Source organism: Leucopleurus acutus (assembly GCF_964270905.1).
Source record: "Leucopleurus acutus genome assembly, chromosome: 5".
In the NCBI taxonomy this organism is placed as follows: Eukaryota; Metazoa; Chordata; class Mammalia; order Artiodactyla; family Delphinidae; genus Leucopleurus; species Leucopleurus acutus.
Window position 1 is genome coordinate 115,420,882 of NC_139147.1, and position 23,550 is coordinate 115,444,431.

The 23,550-nt window shown below is 41.0% G+C and overlaps 1 long non-coding RNA gene across 1 annotated transcript; it reads right to left on the reverse strand.

The window, feature by feature from the left end:
- Positions 1 to 249: 249 nt before the first annotated feature.
- On the reverse strand, positions 250 to 23,172 carry LOC309961716. The gene is made up of 4 exons (XR_014326203.1): positions 23,031 to 23,172; positions 5,343 to 5,462; positions 4,696 to 4,745; positions 250 to 304 (listed from the first exon to the last, which is right to left on the reverse strand). It is a non-coding gene; the product is annotated as an uncharacterized lncRNA (long non-coding RNA).
- Positions 23,173 to 23,550: the final 378 nt, after the last annotated feature.

Genomic DNA, 23,550 nt, shown 5'->3' on the forward strand with positions numbered 1-23,550 from the left:
TCAGGGGAGGATGCTAACTTTGAATGCCTACATTGTATCAGGCTGGAAGAGGTCCTCACAGGAGCCCTGAGGTTTCATTATTATTACCTTCATGTTACAGGTAGGAAGGGACTGGAGTTTAGAATGATTATGCAACTCGTGTCAAATCACACACCTAGTAAATGGCAGAGTGAGAATTGGAGGTAGATCTGTTTGAAGTGAATACATTAGACTTCTTTGAACTTATTGGGGTACTTACTGAGGGAAAAATATCCTAGCTGAATGGCTCTTCTATTGTCTACATTCCAAAGTAAAATTAATGTTCCTAAAAGAAAGAGGAAGGAAGTTATAGAATTTCGATAAAGGGACATCTGAAAACCCATTTAAGGCATCCTGTCCCCCTGCCTGATGGGTGAATCCTTCTACAGCAGCTGGTCTAAGTCACAGTGACAGGGAAGGTTATAAGGTTTTTACATACACAGAGCAAAATGTGGGAGACTGTAGCGTCCAACAATTCCAGCCCGATTGGATCTCCTCACTTAGGTCAGAGAGCCCATCCCTAACCCCTCTCTCGTGAAACGCATCATGCCTGACATGCATCTTCTCCCCACTCCTTTCAACTGCTTCCCAAAGGGTGAGATGTGAATCCCTTCCTCATGGCTCTCTTGTGGGTGATTGCTCCACCCACCATCGTCCCTCTAGGCCTAGCTTTTCTGAATTTCTTCCAACATCTGCTGGTGACATAAAAATCTGCCAAAGCAGTGGGCGGCTTCCCCAGCTTCCTCTTACAACCCTCCGAAGGATCCACAAATGTGAAAAACGTTGTGATATGACAGCCTGCATGTTTTTTTTTGTTTGTTTGTTTGTTTTTGCAATACGCGGGCCTCTCACTGTGTGGCCTCTCCCATTGCGGAGCACAGGCTCCAGACACGCAGGCTCAGCAGCCATGGCTCACGGGCCTAGCCGCTCCGCGGCATGTGGCATCTTCCCGGACTGGGGCACGAACCCGTGTCCCCTGCATCGGCAGGCGGACTCTCAACCACTGCGCCACCAGGGAAGCCCCAGCCTGCATGTTTTGACCTGTGTAGAATTTAGCAACTGTTGCTTATAAGGAAAATATTTATAGCCTCATTTTTTTTAATGCAAAAAAGAAAAATTGTAAATATTTTGTTGATTTTTTAAATCAAGTAAATGGAAATGTGCTCTCCTTATAAAAAACATTTTAAATATAATAATCCTCTCTCTTCCTCTCAGAACTGTATTTAGTTTATGTCCTTAAGTATGCATATTTATCTGTATGAACGCCCAGAAAAAAATATACTTTGACATTTTGTGTTTTAAAAAATAAATGAAGTACACTCATGATAGAAAAAAATATGCCGCAATTAAAATGAAAGATGTAGACATCTAGGTAGTGATATATAAAGGTCTCTAAGACTTGTAGTTCAGGAATAAAAACCAAGCTGCAGAACAATACATGCCGTATTTGCTGCCTTAGTATTTCTAAGTGTGGGTTTCTAGACCTAAATCAGAGCAGCACTCTGACTGTTGAAACCACTGTGGCTTTCAAATTGTCAAGTCTCAAACAACACCTCATAGTAATAGATATCCCAATAGATGACGATCCACAGATCGATGGCAAATGAAGACTCCTACTCTTTTCCTCACTTTTGTAATCCTGGCCAAGGCACTCTATTTATTTGTCTCCCTAAAATTTAACATTTATTTCTCGACATCTCTGGGAGATATACAGAACAAAAAGAAGTGGTCCCTAATCTATTGGAGTTATAATCTATTCGGGGTAGAGAAAATACCACATAAAAATTTAAACAATGCAAACTAGTGTGTGGTTCATTGCCAGCTTTGATACAGCTGCTTGAAACTGAGGAGAGCTATTAGTTAGATCCATTAGACAATAAGTAGCTTGTCTAGGTATTAGAAAATTGTAATCTGTCTTCACTTTGTTCTTGCAAAATTGCATACCCACCAAGCTTTACGTAGCTTAGACAAGGTACCACAAGACTCACTTCACCATCCCCCATAAATAGTACCTCTGGCATATGAGTCTTAAGGTGTGTGCCCAAGTTGTTTTTCAGGAACAAGGAGTCACCTCTCATCCAGTTCAAACCTGTTGAGACCACCCTCACCTGGGCCTGCTCAAGTGTCTGATAGGTGACCTTTTGACATCAGAGGGCCAAAAACTCCACCCTCAGAACATACTAATGCCACAATTTTCTGAACATGTGTCCCATGAAGAAACACGAAGCTCATTTTTACCTGCGCAGAACGACAGTTACTTCACCTTTTTCCTACCTCCAATCACCTTCCCCCAAGTCTCAGACCACCCTGTTTCTTTATCCCTTAAATATCCCAAGCCCCTCGCCTTTGAGGAGGCAGATTTAAAACTTGTTCTTCTCTCTTCTTGCTTGACTGCTTCACGAAAAAACCTTTTCTTTGACGCAAACCTTGGTGTCTCAGCGTTTGACTTGGTGCCCATTGGGCAAATAAACCTGATTCGGTAACATAATGAATTGAGAAAGCGGGGGCTGTCTGTAGACTAGACTAGACTAGAGGTGATTCCTATAATCCAGAAATAGATAAGAATTGTTAGGGGTTGATGAATGATCTGGGTAGCCCGTCTACCCGGTAATTCAACAAGGTCTTAATTGGCATCGTACACCGTGTCAAGAACCAGTATTCTCTATGTGTTGTGCAACATTTCACCTGGCCTGACTAATGAAAACTAAGTGCATTTGGAATGGAAATGACATATATGTAGATGAAGTGTTTGATGAGCTCTTTTGCAACCCTGATCTATGTAAACAAACACAAATAAAGGAAGACAAACATCACTCAGTTAGCCTATCCAGGAGCAAGGTTTGAAAATGAAGATCCTTTTACCTCTGACCTTTCTGGTTTTTATTAGTTCTCCAGGTTGGACAATAGAGAGGCACTACTACATAGGCATTAGAGAAACTACTTGGAATGATGCTCCTACTGGTAAATGTATGCTCAATGTAATGCCTATTTCAGAAGATCAGTAAGTAATACCTTCACAGTGAAAAAGCTGCTATCAGAAGCAAACGTTGATAATTATCATTCACTGATAAAATGCTGCTAAAGAATTTTCCATGATTGACCGTTTCAGGGCACATTTGCTACTAGAACCGCTTCCTTTGAATTTTTAGTATAAGCATGACATGGAAGACAGCTATTAATATAAACCAGAAATTGCTCCTTCCTGGGATTATTGCCACTCTTGCCCTCATGATGCATACTTCAGGGATTATCTCTAATTCTGTATTTATCATCGATTTTGTTTGAGTGGTGCTTAAGATGTAAAACAACGCTTTTCCTTCCCATATGGAGTCTATGGCAGAGACTGTAAAATTGCAGCTCTCTTCTTGATTTCTCTGTTCAGATCATTGGGACGAGGGAATCTAGAGGTTATGAGTCGGGTTCTGATTTACTCTGCTTGTGTGCCGAATTGCCCCCAGTTCTACCAACAAATCCACGAATCATTGAAATGTGTAAACAATCTTAACTTGTAGGAATTGATCTGATGCTTGAGAGCTAAAATAACCTCAGGGTAGGGTTAGAAACCTTTCGTGGTTCAGTACAAAGAATTTGGTAAGTCATTTAAACCGAAATACCATGTATATTACTTGCTACATTTGCATTTGATCTCTTCGCCAGAACTTCCAAACTTCTCCTTGCCTACTACCCTGTTTTTGACTCCTTCTAGATTTTCACCAGTGTCTGGGTTTGCTCTATAAAATTAGGCTGTAACGCTTCTTACTTCTAGTTTCAGTAGATTTAACACTGTTTTCTTTCAAGTCAAACATTGTTCAAGTTCTTGTTTGTTTGTTTGTTTACAGAGGGTTTCAGTCCCAAACACATCTAAAACAAAGCCAAGATAGGCTAGGGCCTGTTTATAAAAAGGCTTTGTATTTTGAGTATGCGGATGATACATTTCAAACGATCATTGAAAAACCATCCTGGTTGGGATTTTTAGGTCCAATCATGAAAGCAGAGACTGGGGACGTCATTTGTGTACATGTGAAAAATTTTGCTTCAAGAAACTATAGTTTCCATCCTCACGGAATCAACTGCACTAAAGGAAACGAAGGTAAGTGGGTCCCTTTTCCTTAGATTCCTGAGCTTTTGCTTGTGAAGAGCATGAGACCAAAACCTCAGGAAAAGCAAGGTAATCGTGAACTAGGAGTAGTTTGGGGTGAATGTAGACTTTTACTTCAGATGTCTTTAATTTTTATATCCCAGATTGTTCTGTAATTTCTCCTTTGAAATGAGTGGACCCTCCCCCCTGCACCCAGTGCAATTTCTGGAAAAGAAAACACACTTTTCTCGTATGTAAATAAATAAATAATTGGAGGGATGGATGGGAGACACTCATGAGCTAAATGTTAGGTTGGCAGAAATATTGTTCTGCCTTCATCTCATTTCCATTTCCTAGCGAATGAGGATTAGCTTCTTGGAAAACACCACTGTCAGGTGAAGTCACTATTTTCCAGACAGTAAGTATCTTCTCCCCTAAACATTCACACTCACAGCTGCCTGATGGTGTTGGAAAAAGGAAGGGAAGAGAAAGCTACCAAATAGGGTTTTGTGTTCAACCTGGAGCAAGGTCGTCTCAAAAGATGATAAATGATAGGTTGGTCACGCTTCAAAGTCTTCTGTTGAACGAAGGAATGTTACCTATGATTATCAGATTCCAGCTTCCGGAGGTGGAGATCTGAAGCCAGATTCTAGGAGAGGAAGGAAAAAAAGAGAGCAAGACGCCAGCTTCAGACTGAGGTAGTAGCTCAGTATAATATCAGCTATGCAGAAGGCCCCTTCCCGATGCCTGTGGGCAGCTTGTGGATGACATGGAGGCTCTTGAGGCCCTGGGTCCCGAAGTCTGATTTGCAGCATAGAACATACGGAGGGCAACTCAGGATCCTAGCCCTCTGTATCCAAGATCTAACACATAGTAGGTGCACAGTAAATATTTGTGGAATCTATCAATAAAGGTGATGCTAGTCTGTTAATATGCTGCCTGACTCATTCCAATTCAGTCTGGAAACTGGCCAAGCTGGGCATTCAGGTAGAAACCAAGTAAGGGGGATCTAGGGAGACAGGAGGCGGGAGAAAGGAAGGCGGAGATGCACACTTTATTCTAAAAATACAAATTAACATCCATTCGTGACTTAATGGAGAAAGCGTGGGTCACATGCAAAACAGTGTCATCCGGTGGTTACTGTGACAACACTGCAGGTTGTTTTCTAGGCGCTCTCTAACCTGATAACACTACAGGCCCACAAAAGGAAGATGACCGGCTAGAACCAGGGGCAGGGTATACTTACTGGTGGTTTGCAGAAGAAACTCAGGGACCTTGTCCCAATGACAGTAACTGCATGACACGGATGTACCACTCCCATGTAGAAACTCTAAAAGATGTGGCTTCAGGACTTCTTGGACCAATTCTGGCTTGTAAAAGAGGTTACATGGTAAAAATCTCATTGTAGCAATAGAGCCAACCGGGATACGTGGGGTCTCCCTCACTCTTCCAGTGGAATTTTGCTATCAAATGACCTCTCTTTGCCTGGCTTGACCTTGATTCTCCAGTCAAGAAAGTAACGTTGCCACTGGAACTCTGAGCTCTAGATGGCAATCTTGAGTCCGATGCCTCCATTCAAGTCCAGGAGTGCAGGATGGACACTAGATGGTAGTCAAACCCAGTAATCGTCACCTTAGCCACCTTCACACAAAACTCTGTCACCCTTCTACAGAGGAGTGTTGAACCCACAGCATGGGAGGAAACAGGGAGATGAGAGGCTGTCTGCCTGTTCCTTGCATGCTCAGTTCCTTAGGTTTCTGTCTGTGGAGGTGCAAGATTTTCCTTTTACATTTTGAGTGGAATCAGTTAGAATCACCAGTTTATTTCATAGCAAAAAGAATTTCTGCAAAGAGGAAGTTTTGCTGTTTTGCTGTTTTGTTTCAGGAACCCTGGATAGAGACATGGAAAAAAATATCCACGAGTCTTACGTTCTGATGTTTTCTATAACTGGAAAACCGTAGCTGGTATATGAATGACAATATTAATATATATACTGAATCTGGCCAAGTTAATACTAGAGTTTCTAGCTTCTGGGAGAGCAATCTCATGTGCTGTAAGATTATAAAGAACTTTCTCATTCATTATATCCTATAATTCTAACTTCTATGATTCTATTTCCCTATGTTTGAGTTGGTTTAAATGAGTTTTTATTTCCCCGTTTTTTACGCCGGGTATGCTGGTTGATAGGCAAGTCATCTAGTAAATTCTCTCGGTTTCCAAAGTCTCATAGCAAGTAAAGTTAAACAGATACATTTGTTTCTAACATCTGATATTGATCAAAATTAGGTGGTGACAGCAGAGCAAAGATGTAATTTTAAGGTAATAAAATATTATAGAAGAACAAAGACATAACTGACCAGATATCTTATGGAAATATGTTTCTATGTAGAACCTTTCAGAAAAGATGCTCCTGTTATCTCAGTCACCTTTATCCTTGTTTTCTTCTTCCATGGACTTAGCTTCTTTCTATTCTTTTCCCCTTTTCACTGTTTCCCACTTTTTAGCTTACTTTTCCTCCTCTTGCCTCTAAATTTGTGTGCGCCTCAGCTTTAATCAGAAACAATGCTTATGGCCTCTTTTTTGGGAAAACAAATCAAGTCCTGTCGTAGATTATGCATGAGAACAGTGATGATACTGCCAGGCTTATGTGATGAGAAAATGCATAGAATGTATACCATGTGGCCTTGATCTAACATGCTTGATAGGTTAATTTACATCTGTTTTCAGCAATAAATGGATACATGTATGGGAATCTGCCCAATTTCACCATGTGTGCAGAGGACAGGGTCAAGTAGTATTTTATTGGCATGGGAGGTGTGTTGGACACACACTCCATCTTTACCCATGGACAAACTCTGATCTCTCGGAATCACAGAAAAGACACCGTTACTGTCTTCCCTGCCTCAATGCAAGATGCCTTCTTGGTGGCCAAGGGTGCTGGAGAGTGGATGCTGGGCTGTCAGATACATGGTAGGGATTTATTCCTTTTACATAATACAGGGTCAGGGGACTCCCAGGGTTACGACCCATTACAAATGCATCATCTTTCAAATGGGGGAAACTGCCATCGGGGAGGTTATAAGATGGCCTTTTGGAAAGTCAGTGACACAGTTAGGACTAGAACCCACGTCTCTGACACCTTTAACTTTATGGTAATAAACACTTTTAGGTATATAGGGATTATTTTTGTTGTTGTTTTTATAAAAAAGAAGTTTATATTCATTAGCTGGTAAACCTTACAAGAAAACCCTGAGTGTCAGACAGAGCATGTATTATTACACCTTTCTAAAATTATTTTTTTTTTATTTATTTTATTTTTTTTGCGGTACGCGGGCCTCTCACTGCCGTGGCCTCTCCCGCTGCGGAGCACAGGCTCCGGACGTGCAGGCTCAGTGGCCGTGGCTCAGGGGCCCAGCCGCTCTGTGGCATGTGGGATCTTCCTGGACTGGGGCACGAACCCGTGTCCCCTGCATCGGCAGGCGGACTCTCAACCACTGCGCCACCAGGGAAGCCCAGAGATCTGTATCTTTAAACAACCACCAGGGAAGCCCACACCTTTTTTTTAAATTGAGAAAACAAGTTCCAAGAGGTTAAAACACTTACCCAAAACCCTATGAGAGCCAGGAATTATGTAGGACCAAGTAATTCTAATCCAGTACCCAGTAAACCTACTTATTTTAGTTTATTTCCCTGTTCAATCACACTTCACATTTAATGATAGGAAGGCCTGTTATGAAGTTACTGATCTTCTCTATTCTTAAATATGACTAAAGTCTACATATAATCATGTAAATGTTTTGTTTTATTTCTCAATCAGTAAACATGATTGTTACTAGAACTGAAGAATTTTTTTCTTTTTTTTTTTTTTGTACAAAAATGGGGTTTACTGGGCTTCCCTGGTGGCGCAGTGGTTGAGAGTCTGCCTGCCGATGCAGGGGACACGGGTTCGTGCCCCGGCCGGGAGGATCCCACATGCCGCGGAGCGGCTGGGCCCGTGAGCCACGGCCACTGAGCCTGCACGTCCGGAGCCGGTGCTCCGCAACGGGAGAGACCACGGCAGTGAGAGGCCCGCGTACCGCAAAAAAAAAAAAAAAAAAAAAAAAATGGGGTTTACTTCTCTGAGAAAAACCTTTCTTTTTTCTAAGTCCCATACGTTGGTTAGCATCATACTTCAATTAATTACTTAAACAACTAAACAACAAGTATTTATTGGGATTTCCTATGTGCTGTGTCCTTCCCAGAGTTGTGAGAAAAAGGAGACCCACACACAGCTATAATAACTCGACAGAGTTTAATGATAAAAAGGTTCTCACTTAGAAAGGAATATTGTTTTAACATACATTTTAAAGGTTAAAAGGTACACTCAGCCCCACTCCTCCTATTTACCTCGTTTACAGATCTTGCCTTTAAATCAGGTCTTTCCTCCTCAACTCTGCAGAAAAATATAGGGTCAGCCTAGGCTCAGTTGCGAAAGCTTCTGAAAGTTGTTTGGCTGATGGACCCCATAGCCTTCCCCTGTGTTTCTTCTCTTCCTGTGACCTACAGTTTTGGGTGTTTTTGTTTGTTTGTTTGGTTTTGGTTTTTTGTTTTGTTTTGTTTTTAGGAATTACAAGAATACATGAATAGACTTGTTGGAAAGAAAGGAAGAAAAGAAAGAGGAAGGAGCCGGGGCAGGGGGCAGCGAAGGAGGGAGGGAGAATTTGGTGGCGGCAGCAGACAGAAAGAGTGAAAGTCTAATATGGTATCTGGGAGCCACCTCATAGGACCTCCAGAGAGTTGAGAATTAAAAAAGCCAGCTGATAAACTTGTGGTAGCTTCAAATTGGCCAAGGGGGAGGGTTTACACTACCAAAATTATCAAAAAAAGAAAAAGAAGAATCAGATTTTGTGTTCACCTTTAGAGAAATGGTTTAAGAATAGACCGTTAGTCTAACCCTACCCCACTACCATCCCAGTTCCCTCTCCAGAGAATAATACCTGTAAGCAAGTTTGCGTGAATACCTGTAAACCTGTTTACCATGCATTTTCATACAATATATATGAACATGTAGAAATAAAAAATGCACAGCTATTGGTTTGTCTTTTGTTCTACATAAGTAGATCACCCTGCATATAAGTTTTATTTAATTATATAACTTAAAAAAATAGGCAATTATTTTTATATAATAGGTTTTTCTTTATTCTGCTGCTTGCTTTCTTCACTCATCCATATGTCTTGAAATCTTTTCCATGATATTCCCTATACCTCTAACTTACTCTTTTAAACAGTTGTATAGTTTTCCATATTTGAGGCATAGCCTAATTTATTTAACCATTTGCCTACTGATAGATATTTAAACAGCTTTCACCTTCTTGGTTCACTAGCTAACCCCTTTTTATGTCTATCTTTTTATGTATGTGCAAATATGTGTCTTGCTTAACTATGAAGAAGTGAAATTTTTTAATGGAAGCGTTTTTAATTTTAACAAATGCTACCTAATTGCCTTCCAAAAAGTCTGTGTTAATTTACTCTCCCACCAATGTCACTCTAAAATCAAAACACAGGACTGATGCCCTCATGGAAATGTACCTGCCTTGATTTTCTTCCTGCCTGCCAACTAGTTAATCTAATAAACCAACTAACTCATTAGTAATTAATAGTAACAATTTCAGACCCATAAGGGAAAATACTTTTGGCTAAACAGACTCTCGAATTCCTCTTGGTAGGCAGGTGCCGTAGTCATGTAGGAGCTGTTCCAATGCTTGTTATTGTTCTCCACTAATATGTGTCCCTCTAACATTCATCTTGGCCTCCTGAGTTTTATACTTGCTTCATACATTTCAGGTTTTTACACAGATTCCATAAAGAAAATACCTCAAATTTCTCAAAGGAAGGGGAAGTTGCAATGTGGTTGGCTACAATTTTTAAAATACATATGGACTAAGAAAAATGTTTTAATATTTTCATAACATTCTCTACTTGGGTTTACCGTTTTTCAGAGGGTATGCAGACCTTCTTCAATGTAAGGAGTTGCCAAAATCCTTCGACAGATGTTATTGGGACACAAGGTTTACGTTATTATATTGCTGCTGAAGAAATTTTTTGGAACTCTGCTCCATCTGGTACAGATCTCTTCACTGGAAATAATTTAGCAGCAGCTGGAAGGTAATGATTCAGCAATTAAAATATTTATAGTTAAATAAAGATAATTGGACTTTTTCATAACCTAACTACTCCTGAAAAGATTTAGGTATCTATAATAAAAAGATACCAATAACATAAAGGTAGGAAAATAATTATAACAATTATTGGAAAATATTCAGCCTAAGGATCATTGCTACACAAAGTTTTTCTCTAAAAGCCTTGGAAGCTACTGCCAAGAAAAACATACGGCTTATCTTTTTCTTAGAGCTAAATTTTAAAAGGGATTTATTTTATAATTATGAGATATTTAACAGCACAGTGGATGGTGTTATCAGCTGTGTTGTTAAATATCTCATAATTATAAAATAATTTTTGTACAATAGCAAGAGCAATTTTACAAAAATTCAAAAATATTCCTCATGTGTAATTGGTACTTTCCTGCTAAGACCTGAGGATATAATTAATAATTTCTTAGGACATCCTTAAATAATTTTATATAATTATTTTTTACTCAATAACACCTAAGGATATATTACCAACTTTAATAACCAAAAACTAAGACTAAAATACATTACTGTGACATTGGCATTTAAAAGCGCACAAAAAGTTTTTCTGATGGCCCATCTGCTAAATATATTTACCAGTTTGAAGATTACAGGAGTTTTCATTCTTTTGGTCTATTGAATGAAAGTTTTATGTCAGAAAATATCAAGTTCTATAACCACCAAAAAATAATGTTTCCCATAGTACTTTTTTTCTAATTTACTCGCAGAAAATTTAAGAAAACTAAGAATGTTATATCAGGCGAATATTTTCTCTTCTTACATTTTAAGCTCATCAGTAAATTCAATCTATGTAGTGGAAATTTTGTATTAATTGTGAAAAGGCTATCTGGGCGTTGAGCAAAAATTAGATTCAACTCTCATTTTATATTGACTAAAATAAGTATGAATTAATAGATTCTTTTGGCTTGCATGATTCTCTTGACTATAAAATTTGGTGATGTCTCAGCATTGCAAGCCATCACTTCTTACTAGGGAACACTTTTTCTCAGGGGACTCCATTTTGTGTTATTATAATAGAATTAAAAAGTCAAGAATGAGGGCTTCCCTGGTGGCGCAGTGGTTGAGAGTCCGCCTGCCGATGCAGGGGACACGGGTTCGTGCCCCGGTCCAGGAAGATCCCACATGCCGCGGAGCGGCTGGGCCCGTGAGCCATGGCTGCTGGGCCTGCGCGTCCGGAGCCTGTGCTCCTCAACAGGAGAGGCCCCAAAAGTGAGAGGCCCGCCTACAGCAAAAAAAAAAAAGTCAAGAATGACATCTCTCATCTCAATACTATAGCATCTCAGCATAGTTGTTTTAAAAGCAATGTTGGTTACTACCTGCCTTAAAAAAAAATCAGACAAGTGGTTTTAAAATTTTATTCCAAAAGAAGATGTGTAGATAAACTAGTAGGTAGTATACAGACAGACACTTGTATACACATGTATAGACAAAAGACTGAAAAAATATCCATGGAAAATGTTGACAGTGATTATATAGAGATGGTGGGATTATGAAGATTTTAACTTTCTTTGTCATATTTTTCTTTATTTTCCAAATTTTCTACAATGAATATGCATTGTTTTTATAAATAAATTACAAGTACTTTAAAACAGATGCATGTAGGTTCTTGCTTTCTTTTCCCATGATCACTGTAAATTTAAATGTTCTTTGTGTATCTACTTTCTCTGTACAGTGAATCCCGGCTCTATTTTGAACAAGGCCCAAACAGAACTGGAGGAATTTACAAAAAACTAATTTACTTTGAATACACAGATGCTTCCTTCCAAACACAGAAGGCAAAAGCAAATCACCTCGGACTCCTTGGTAAAATTATTTCATAGCTTGTGGGGTTATAAACGCCATTTATACATATTCTGTACCATCAAAAGAATATTCGCCAGTTTACAGTTTTAGAGATTTTATCTCTCATCACTGACTGTAGCCCTGAGAAGATGGATGTTCGTGCTGACGGGGAGAAACTTTTACTTTTCTTGGCTCCTCATCAACCTTTTGGGCTTTGCAACCCCTGGAGGGAGATCTATTCTATCCAGTTCCCAGTGCTTTTGAGTGGGCTCTTATCTTTAGTCACAGCATCATATTTGTTTTCTCTAGGATTCTGGCCAAATGTACTAAGATAAATAACCAAATAGGACCCTCTAGATTCCTTTATTATTTATACAAAAAAACCACCCTTTTTAGCAAAGGAAAAACAAGCATAGTGTTTGAGAAGGTAGAATTGCCATGGGAGGCAAAGAGTCGCTTTACTTCACTAGCATCTAATGTCCACAAAGTCTCTTCAAGGCTCTGATTTTAGTAATTATAGCACAAGTTTGAGGAGAGTTCTTTCTGCTTAGTTCATCTCTGTTTCAGAATTTTTAGAGCCACAGATTCAACCTGCCTCCAGATAGAAAGAAGTTTTATAACAAATTATATACCTCCAGTTCTTGGCTTGGGTTGAAAGGGAGAGAGAGTAAAATGAACGGTCTTTACTTTGTGAGAGAGATAATTGCTCTGGGTCAATAAAGATGCCTTGCAGCTTCTCCCAATCCTCCACTAGGCTTAAAGGGGAAAAGAATAAAAGGCTTAACTGATGAGGTTGGTCAAGAAAGAAAATAAAGTGTTCCACTTCTAAATTGAGTGTTTTCATAGGCATTAACTGATGCTCATCGAAGTAAGTTCTCTAGAGCTGGAGCTTATAAAATTCTAGATGACTTAAAGGCAAAAACCATGTGTCATAAACCAGCAATGGTCCATTTGTTAAATGTGTTTTCGTTTCATTTGGCTGCATGTTAAGGAAAAGAATAAGTCACTGTGTATATACTTAAGGGGACAGATGACTCATCATTTAAAATAAATAACAACTATCCACACATTTTCCTTTTTCTATTTCCTAGGTCCCATAATATTTCTTAGCCCTGGCGAGAAACTCTATGCTGTCTTGAAAAACAATGCCTCAAGGCCGTATTCTATTCATGCTCATGGGGTGAAAACAAACTATTCCACTGTTGCTCCAACACAGCCAGGTAACTGCTTTGGGAGAAAGAAAAGTCCCAAAGATTTCATGCAGGACTGTGAGGCTAATGTTTGCTCTTTTTTTTCCTGTTTTTTTTTGTTTGTTGGTTTTGTGGAATACCTACTATATGCCATGCCATATTTTTTTTTAATTGAAGTACAGTTGATTTACAATATTATATTAGTTTCAGGTCACAACATAGTGACTCAAAATTTTTGAGTTAATTTTACAATATTATATTAGTTTCAGTCACAACATGGTGACTCAAAATTTTTATAGATTATACTCCATTTATAGTTGTTATAAAATACTGGCTTTATTCCCTGTACTGTGCAATACAATATATCATTATAGCTTATCTATTTTATACATAGTAGTTTGTACCTCTTAATCCCCTGCTCTTATTTTGCCCCTCCCCACTTCTCTCTCCTCACTGGTAACCACTATTTTGTTCTCTATATCCATGAGTTTGTTTCTTTTTTGTTATATTTACTAGTTTGTTTTATTTTTTAGATTTCACATATAAGTGATATTATAGTATTTGTCTTTCTCTGTCTATTTTACTAAACATAATACCCTCCAGGTCCATCCATGTGGTTGCAAATGGCAAAATTTCATTCTTTGTTATAGCGAGTAGTATTCCATTGTGTGTGTGTGTGTGTGTGTGTGTGTGTGTGTGTGTGTGTGTGTATAACATCTTCTTTATCTATTCATCTGTTGAAGGACATTTAGGTTGCTTCCTTATCTTGGCTATTATAAATAATGTTGCTATGAACTTTAGGGTCCATGTATATTTTCAAATTAGTATTTTCACTTTCTTTGGATATATATCCATGAGTGGAATTGCTGGATCATATGGTAGTTCTATTTTTAGCTTTTTGAGGAACCTCCATACTGTTTTCCATAATGGTTGTTCCAATTTACAAACAAAACCTAAAGTTATGGCTTCCCTGGTGGCACGGTGGTTGAGAGTCCACCTGCCGATGCAGGGGACACGGGTTCGTGCCCTGGTCCGGGAGGGTCCCACATGCCGCGGAGTGGCTGGGCCCGTGGGCCATGGCCACTGGGCCTGCGCATCCAGAGCTTGTGCTCCGCAACGGGAGAGGCCACAACAGTGAGAGGCCCACGTACCGCAAAAAAAAAAAAAAAAAAAAAAGCCTACGATATTCCTAGAACCACGCCAAGTGTTGTGTGGAGATGAAAAGAAACCAGAGTTATCTTTCAGGGGCTACATCTACATAAATGATAATATTATAAGGCGTCAAATTAAGTGGACTTTATGGTAACATTTCTATAATGATGATTATAGCTAACCTTTATTAAGTCCTTATGTGCCAGATGCTATGCTTAGTATTTTGCATGGCTTTCTCATTGAACCCACACAACTTTCCTATGAAAGAGGTACTATTTTATCACCATTTTATAGAGAAATGGAGGATTAACAAGGTAAAGAACTTTCCAACAAGCAGGAAGTGTTAAACGTAGGATTTGAACCTCTGGCTCTGACTCCAGAGCCCCTCACTCTTAGCCTCTTCAGAAAGTTGCTTCCCTTAAGAATGATCCTATTTGGGACTTCCCTGGTGGCGCAGTGGTTAAGAATCTGCCTGCTAATGCAGGGGACACAGGTTCAAACCCTGGTCCGGGAAGATCCCACATGCCGCGGAGCAACTAAGCCTGTGTACCACAACTACTGAGCCTGTGCTCTAGAGCCCACGAGGCACAGCTACTGAGCCCACGTGCCACAACTACTGAAACCCGAATGCCTAGAACCTGCTCTCCGCAACAAGAGAAGCCACCGCAACGAGAAGCCTGCACACTGCAACGAAGACCCAACACAGACAAATAAATAAATAATTAAATTTATTTAAAAAAAAAAGATTTATCTTACTTGTACCATGGAACCTGGTACCATCAGCTGTCAACTCTAGCCACTCATTCCAAACCCATCACAGATGGACTCAAATAGTCTTCCCCTCCCCTTGAGGTTAAACTTAAGTACTCCAGCAATGATGCAGCTGCTGGTCTGTATTCCCTGGAACATCTAGGGACAGCAGAGCAGCCCCCTGGGGTTACTAACTGGGTCTTGGGACAAGCCAGCCAGTCACTTCCTATTCCCTAAGGCTGTGGTTTCCTTCGGTGCCAGGGCTCCAGGTACATATGGTACATTTACTAACACCTTGGACATTGTCAGTTCTTAGTTAAAATTGTTTCATATTGTTCTCCAAATTTTCTGACATCTTAGAAATATTTGTCATGCATATCATTGTCACTTTAGATGCAAAATTAATTTCCCTAAATAGCAATGACTCAAGTGGGAGAAGGCTCAGCCTTCCCCCTTCCTTCTAATATCTCCAGGGAGTCTTGAGAGCCTAAGTTTCTTCTAGCCATCTCCAACTCTCATTTCCTGTTTCTGCTCAGTTTTCTGGCTTCTCACCTCCTGTGGCTGGTATCTCCTCATGTCTCTGTGCAGCTCCAAATTGGAACACACCCCCATTTCTTAGGACTCACCTAACCAAGTGCAAAATCAAGGCCATTGTGGGTCATAGACTTCAAGTGAAATTTGGGGGGTAAATAAGAGGGTTTTTATTATTATTATTACACAGTGAAAGCATCACCATTTGTTGTTACCATTTGACATTAAATGCCCTTGTCTTTAATTATCCCTCCGCTATGCCTGGCTGAGAACCTCTGGCTCTCCTGCTTTTTATTCTCACCCTCAAGACTTCTTTCTCTGTATTCTTCCTCTCCACATTCTCTTGGCTTCTCTCCTCTCCTCACATTATTCTGAACCCCATCTTGAGCTGCACTCTCCAACACATCCCCCATCCTCCAAATACCTCCCATATTATTATACAGAGAAATTCATCTCCCTCTTACTCTCTTTCTAATCTAACCTAGCCAGGCCCTGGGCTTCATTTATCAAAATCAGAGTAGCCCACAGATGAGATAGAAATTGGCCACTAAAGCCCTCAGCCCTCAGGCCCAACCCCAGAATGCAGAGGTAGCTCCACTTCTTCCTGTAACCATGAGTTTTCCTGATAGCTACGTCTAGAGAAATGATCATCTTCATATCACCAACATCCCTAGTTAGAAATATTTCAGTTAAAACCTTTGGGATTTGTGAAACCGATGTTCTCTGAAATCTAGAGCATTCTGTGTGAGACGCTGACAAGGTACCTAACACCGATACGGACACAGGCATCCTGTTAGAGCGAGATGTTTTCCCTGTGGCCTGTCACTAAAAAGTTCTGGGACTTCCTTCTCCAAACTCTCAGTTGTATTCAGAGGAGAGGTGCAGTGATACCTAATGCATTCTAATCGTCATCTGATGAAGTACATAGAAATGAGGAGTTACCGCAAACAGTAAGGTGTGTAAATGACTGATACCTCTTATAAGCTATTTGTGTTTCGTCTTTTTGTTGAGGATTCGGGAGAGTACCACTGATGTTTACGACCTTCCTCCTGGGATCTATCAAACTGTAAAAATGTATCCAAGAGATGTTGGAATCTGGTCATTTCTTTGTCTTATCAGTGTTCACGTTGGGGCTGGAATGGGAAGCACTTACACTGTAATCGAGTGAAAAGGTACGCCAAATTAATTAGAAGTGATGATATTTAAATAAACTCAGTGTTTATATAAGGATATCTGATCCACTGGACATTTACATGATGTGACACACCACTCATTCATTCAGACTACTGTTTTGACAGGACCAAGATAATCTAGCTTTATTTTCTTTACCAAATTTAGGTAACTATATCTGATCTGATAAAAGATACTTTAGAATTAAATGTAATTTCTAGATTCCTACAATATATGCACGAGGATTTGAACAGATAATTCATAGAAGATGAAGTACAAATGACTATTGAACCTATAAAGATATCTAAACTTACTCATAATCAAATCACTTAAAATTGCATTTAAACAACAGTAAGATACTTCTTGAATGAGGAAGCCATCAATTTGGCAAAGTTTTGTGTTTTTTCCAGTGATAGTATCAGTAACAGTGAGGTGAGAGAGTGCCATGCACATACTTTGGTGGAACTATATACTGTTTCCACAGCTCTGGAAAGAAACTAAATCACGATTCTAATAATTTTATTTTCACATTCAAGTGACATTTTATTTCCTCTCATTCCCATCTCCCCTTTCTCCAATAAATTTTATTAGCAACTTCAGTATGAAAATAGTGTCTTTGTTACTGAGATTTTCATCAGTTCCTTAGTTACTTAGACCGTTCATGAAGTCATTTTTATCCTTTTTTGACAGAATGATTCTAATATTTTGACTCAGTAATTTTTTTTTTTTTTTTTTTCCTGTACGCGGGCCTCTCACTGCTGTGGCCTCTCCCATTGCAGAGCACAGGCTCCGGACGCGCAGGCTCAGCGGCCATGGCTCACGGGCCCAGCCACTCCGCGGCATGTGGGATCTTCCCGGACCGGGGCACGAACCCGTGTCCCCTGCATTGGCAGGCGGACTCTCAACCACTGTGCCACCAGGGAAGCCCTTGTGGTTTTTTTAATAGTGATATCTTGTAGGTAAAATAATAGCCCCCAGAAAGATGTCCACAGCCTAATCCCTGGAACCTGTGAGTATATTATCTTAGATGGCAATGGTGAATTAAGGTTGCAGATGGAATTAAAGCTAGCTAATCAACTAACCTTGAGATGAGGAGATTTTCCAAGATTATCATGGTGGGTCCTTAATAGTAGAAGAGGAGGCAAAAGAGGTCAGAGTGATGCAATGTAAGAAAGACTCAACCTGCCATTGTTGGCTTTGAAGATGGGAGGGGGCCATTAACCAAGGATTGTGGGCAGCCTCTAGAAACTGGAAAAGGCAGCAAATAGCTTCTCCCCTAGAACTTCCTAAAAGAAACAGTCCCACTGACACCTTGATTTTAGCCCAGTGACACACATGTCAGATTTCTGGCATACAGGACTGTAAGATAATAAACTTATGTTGTTTTAAGCCACTAAGTCTGTGGCCATTTGTGACAGCAGCAATAAAAACCTAATGCATCTATCTAATTGGTTGCTGTGAGAATTAAAGGAGATAAAATTTATAAGGCTTTTACACAGTGCTGGCATACAGTAACCATCTAATAATTATGAATGACTATTATTATAGTTAACATTCATTTGTTCTTTCTATATTTCTTAAGCTATGTGTCAAGCACTATGCTAAGTGCTTAGGATTCAATAGAAAACAAGGCATAGTTATTTGTCCCAAGGAGGCCCAGTCTGTGGAGAGAGTCACATAAATAGTTAATTCTGAAATGAAACATGTATTCATTATGTTTTTAATTTTCAATATTTGATGGTGCTTTGACATCTTTGGGGGACCGTACTAGCTGGGGAGGGACTGCCACTCCCAGAGCTAGTTAATTCCTAGAGATTATAAACGACTTGTTGGTGAACCAGACTTTTATACACAAACCTGCCAATCCCAAGTCCATATTGCCAACAGCCTCCTTTATCTAGATTTCATACACCAAGCCAATGCTTCCCTTGCCCTAAATCCACCTGAGACAAGTACCAGACAAATACAGTCCCTATGCCTCTAGAGCCTGCTGGAGTTGTTCAAAGTAGCCAATCCTAAACCGTCCCTTGTGCCCTGCCTTGCCTTTTTCATAGAAACCGCAATGAATGCTGTGGCCTCCTATGCTTTCCCCTGGTTCCTGCTTCTGAACAATTTTGGTGCCTCTTCGTGTGGCCGTGCGACACGTCTGCCTCTCATTTCTAGGGGAACTAACTGTGAGTCACAATGAACTTTTCTTTCAGTGGTGTTGGCCTCTTCGTGTCATCACTCAGTCACCTTTTATAAATTAAGACCAGGGCACAAATCAAAGTGCTGAGTTCTGCACTGAGTATATTAGTCCGGCATGGAATAGAAGCAAGAGGGAATCAGTCTGGAAAGACAAGGGAGGAAGACATTTCGAGAAAGTCACCAAGTGATGTTCTTGTAATGAAACCTTGTGAATGCTATTCTTTAATCTTTTGCAAAACTAATTTTAGTATTGTGGTTCTTTTTCATTGTTAATAACTCATATGCTTTGATTTCTACATCATTCAAGGGAAGCGAAAGAACAGGAATGAAGGAGTAATTGAAATCCTTATGCCATTAAAAAAAAATCCCCTTTCAATACCACTGTAGACATCAATACCATCAAGGCTTTTGCTAGATTAGAGTTTTGGCTTTCTCTCTTCCTCTGCCTTTGACTCCTTTACCTGACAGAAGGTGATGAGCAGGACCTTGACCCACTAATGGGCAGCCAAAGGGCATGGAGCGATCAAAGACCTACCTGCGCGATCATTCCCAGCACAGTCCTGAACTGATCAATAGTGGAGAAAAGGCTCAGCCAACTCGCACTGCACTGGGTCAGGTCAGGGACTCATTATCAAAGTTCTGTACGTGACCACAATCACTGATGAAATTCCAGAGTTACACAACTTCCTGTGAAAAAGATAGCTCCGTGGTGGTCTGACTGGTCACGGCCAGAATGACCTGCTCCTTTATAGTCAATGTCTCCTGCTGTCAGAAAGTGAAGCACTGTTCTGGGTGGTTCCTTTCTGATGTCATGGAGTAGAGGTTTAGAGCCAGTTCTCATGGGTCAACAAGAAACAAATTAGAGAGTATAAGCAGGAATATTGGAGGTAATGAGAGACTGCATATTGCCAGAGAGAAATAAAGCTGGAGCATATTCTGTAAAGAAGACTGCTTCCTTGTTTTTATTCATTACCAGTCATTTAGAATCTCGATTGCTAAATGCAGAGACGACCCACCCAGTCCAGAAATCTTTAAGCCGACAAGAAAAGAAACTGTGGAAAATGGTTAAAACTTGTGATATGTGGGACTTCCCTGGCCGTCCAGTGGTTAGAACTCCACGCTGTCACTGCCGAGAGCCCGGGTTCAATCCCTGGTCAGGGAACTGAGATCCCAAAAGCTGTGTGGTGCAGCCGAAAAAAAAAAAAAAGTAACCAAAAAAACTTGTGACATGTAACTTTACTTGGGTTACTAAACAGTTAACTCGGGCATATAGTAATTATGTATAACAAGCTACAAAGTTATACCCTGGGGTTCTGAGGTGAAAACCTTCTGACAGACACAGCTAAGAGGAAGGTGTTTGGTCTGGTCTAGATTCCTCTCTTCTCTTTCCCAAAATACTTTAAGTAAGCTGAGCCTCTCCCGGTGGCTGGCTCCACCCTCTTGTCTCACCCCAGTCTATGCTGAGGGCAGAAATTCTCAAATGCAGCATTATTCTAAGTTCACTTTTAAGTATCAACTCTGGAATCACTGTAAGGAGGTTCTTAGTGTTCACTCTGTCCGCGACTAGCTGCTTATTAACCTTCAGTGACGTGTCCCTCTTATTGACAGAGTCCTGAGGCTCACAGCCCTCTCCCCACTTCCTGCCACAGAGCAGCTACGTGCCTTTTCATGGGAAGGTCAACTGTCTCAAAACAGGACAGAAATATGACTTCATGACTCTTCCTGTATTACACCATAAAATGTTTACTTGCACTGGTCAGGGATGTTACTGTTTATCCATTTCATTTCACCACAAATATGAGTGTTATAAGTATATATTCTGGAGCCATCAGCTCAGTAACTATCTGAGCATTTGTGTGTGGGGGTTAGAATTTTCCGGAAAATGTGACTTCGGGGATTGTTGCTGTGCTCTGGTCACTGTCCTTCCATCCCACAGGGCTGAGTTTGAACATGGAGTAGAAAATGAGTAAGAAGAAAATGCCTGGAGGGATCCCTGGTGGTGCAGGGGTTAAGAATCTGCCTGCCAATGCAGGGGACAGGGGTTTGAGCCTTGGTCTGGGAAGATGCCACATGCTGGGGAGCAACTAAGCCCGTGCGCCACAACTACTGAGCCTGCGCTCTAGAGCCTGTGTGCCACAACTACTAAAGCCCGCACACCTAGAACCCATGCTCCGCAACAAGAGAAGCCACTGAGATGAGAAGCCTGTGCACCACAACGAAGAGTAGCCCCTGCTCGCTGCAGCTAGAGAAAGCCCGTGCGCAGCAACGAAGACCCAACACAGCCAAAAATAAAAATAAATAAAATAAATAAATTTAAAAAAACATAAAAGAAAATGCCTGGAAACTTGCTGGCTGTTGGATGACAGAGGGAATGAAAAGTGTCCACGTGACTCAGAAGTTACCTTGAGACCAAAAAAGGAGGCAGACAGCTCCATATAATCAATGGGTCCATTTATTACAGGATAATTTACTTGCTGAATAGGATTAGGTGGACAAGAATCCAGAGGCATTCGCAGCAGCTGCTCTCTGCAACGCCGAGGGGCCGTTGGGACAATTTTATAGTTAACCTATGGTATGGGGGTAGATGCTTGGAAACAGGAAGCACATTCCTAAGTCAAGATTTATGAATTAGTAACTAGTTTCATGGTTTGCCAGGAATATGTCAGTGAAGGTCTTCATTACTGGAGGCTAACAGAGCACAGGGGCCACCTGGACCTAACGGTCATTAACCAATATCTATTTACTACCAAGCCCTTGTTGAAAGAGAAGCGATTTCCCATGTACTACAGTCCTGCATAGGGTCAGTGGAAGGACAGGAGGAACTGGATGAGCCCAAGATGGCATCAGTTATGACAACAGCCGTACACTCCACCCCCAACAACTTGATGGCTCCACAATCTTATCCATCATTCTTCCCTGTAGACCCTAGGGCCAGACATCCAGGGTGGCTTGCACTCCAAACCCATAGCAACAAGATGAGCAGCAGCAAGAACAAAGGATTCCCACTAAACATAAAAGAATACTAAGAACTACGCTTCCCCATTTACCTAGGAGAGAAGTAAGTCAGAGGTAGAAGCATCAGCAAAGGAAACCATTTGATTACTGACTGTTTTCACACAGGACAGTAAATTAGTTACGTTGGATTCCTATGCAGACATATATGTACAGCATTCCTGTCCAATGAAGGTACAAGTTTTGGTAGCCTTCCAGAAGCCCCAGGTTAAGCTGTGCAGGTTTCTGGCACAGAACATGGGGCCCCAGTCTGAGGTCTGCTGAGGTCCAAAGCCACAGCAGCCCTCACAACTTTCCATTGCATAGCCTTGGGGCCAGTTGTCCCTCCCGACAGCTTTGAGAAAAATGCAGATGTCTAGACCCCTGCCTGATAAACTCTGACAGACACCAAAGTTTGAAAGTCATTGCTTTAGCTTCACTCCGATTAAAGAAAATACACTTGCCAAAATGACTGCATTCTCTTTTCAGTATAGGATAGGACTGGCTTAAGATGGCAGAGTAGAAGGCTGTGCGCTCACTCCCTCTTGCAAGAGCACCAGAATCACAATTAACTACTGAACAATCATTGTCAGGAAGACACTGGAACTCACCAAAAAAGATACCCCACATCAAAGACAAAGGAGAAGCCACAATGAGATGTCAGGAGGGTGTAATCACAATAAAATCAAATCCCATAACTGCTGTCTTCAGGTGGGAGACTCACAAACTGGAGAACAATTATATCACAGAAGTCCACCCATTGGAGTGAAGAATCTGAGCCCCGCCATCAGGCTTTCCAACCTGGGGGTCCAATAATGGGAGGAGGAATTCCCAGAGAATCAGACTTTGAAAGCTAGTGGGATTTGATTGCAGGACGTTGACAGGACAGGGGGAAACAGAGACTCCACTCTTGGAGGGCACACACAAAGCAGTGCGCAATCAGGACCCAGGGGGAAGGAGCATTTACCCCATAGAAGACTGAACCAGACCTACCTGCAAGTGTTGGAGAGTCTCCTGCAGAGGTGGGGGTTGGCTGTGTCTCACTAAGGGGACCAGGACACTGGTAGCAGAAGTTTTGGGAAGTACTCCTTGGCGTGAGCCCTCCCAGAGTCTGCCATTAGCCCCAGGAAAGAGCCTGTAGGCTTCAGTGCTGGGTTGCCTCAAGCCAAACAACCAACAGGGAAGGAACTAAGCCCCACCCATTAGCAGACAAGCAGATTAAAGTTTTACTGGGCTCAGTAACCCACAAGACCACATCAACACCCAGCTCTACACACCACAAGTCCCTTCCATCAGGAAGCTTGCACAAGCCTCTTAGATAGCCTCATCCACCAGAGGGCAGACAGCAGAACCAAGAGCTACAATCCTGCAGCCTGTGGAACAAAAACCACATTCACAGAAAGATAGACAAGATGAAAAGGCAGAGGACTATGTGCCAGATGAAGGAACAAGATAAAACCCCAGAAAAAAAATTAAATGAAGAGGGGATAGGCCACCTTCCAGAAACCTATGA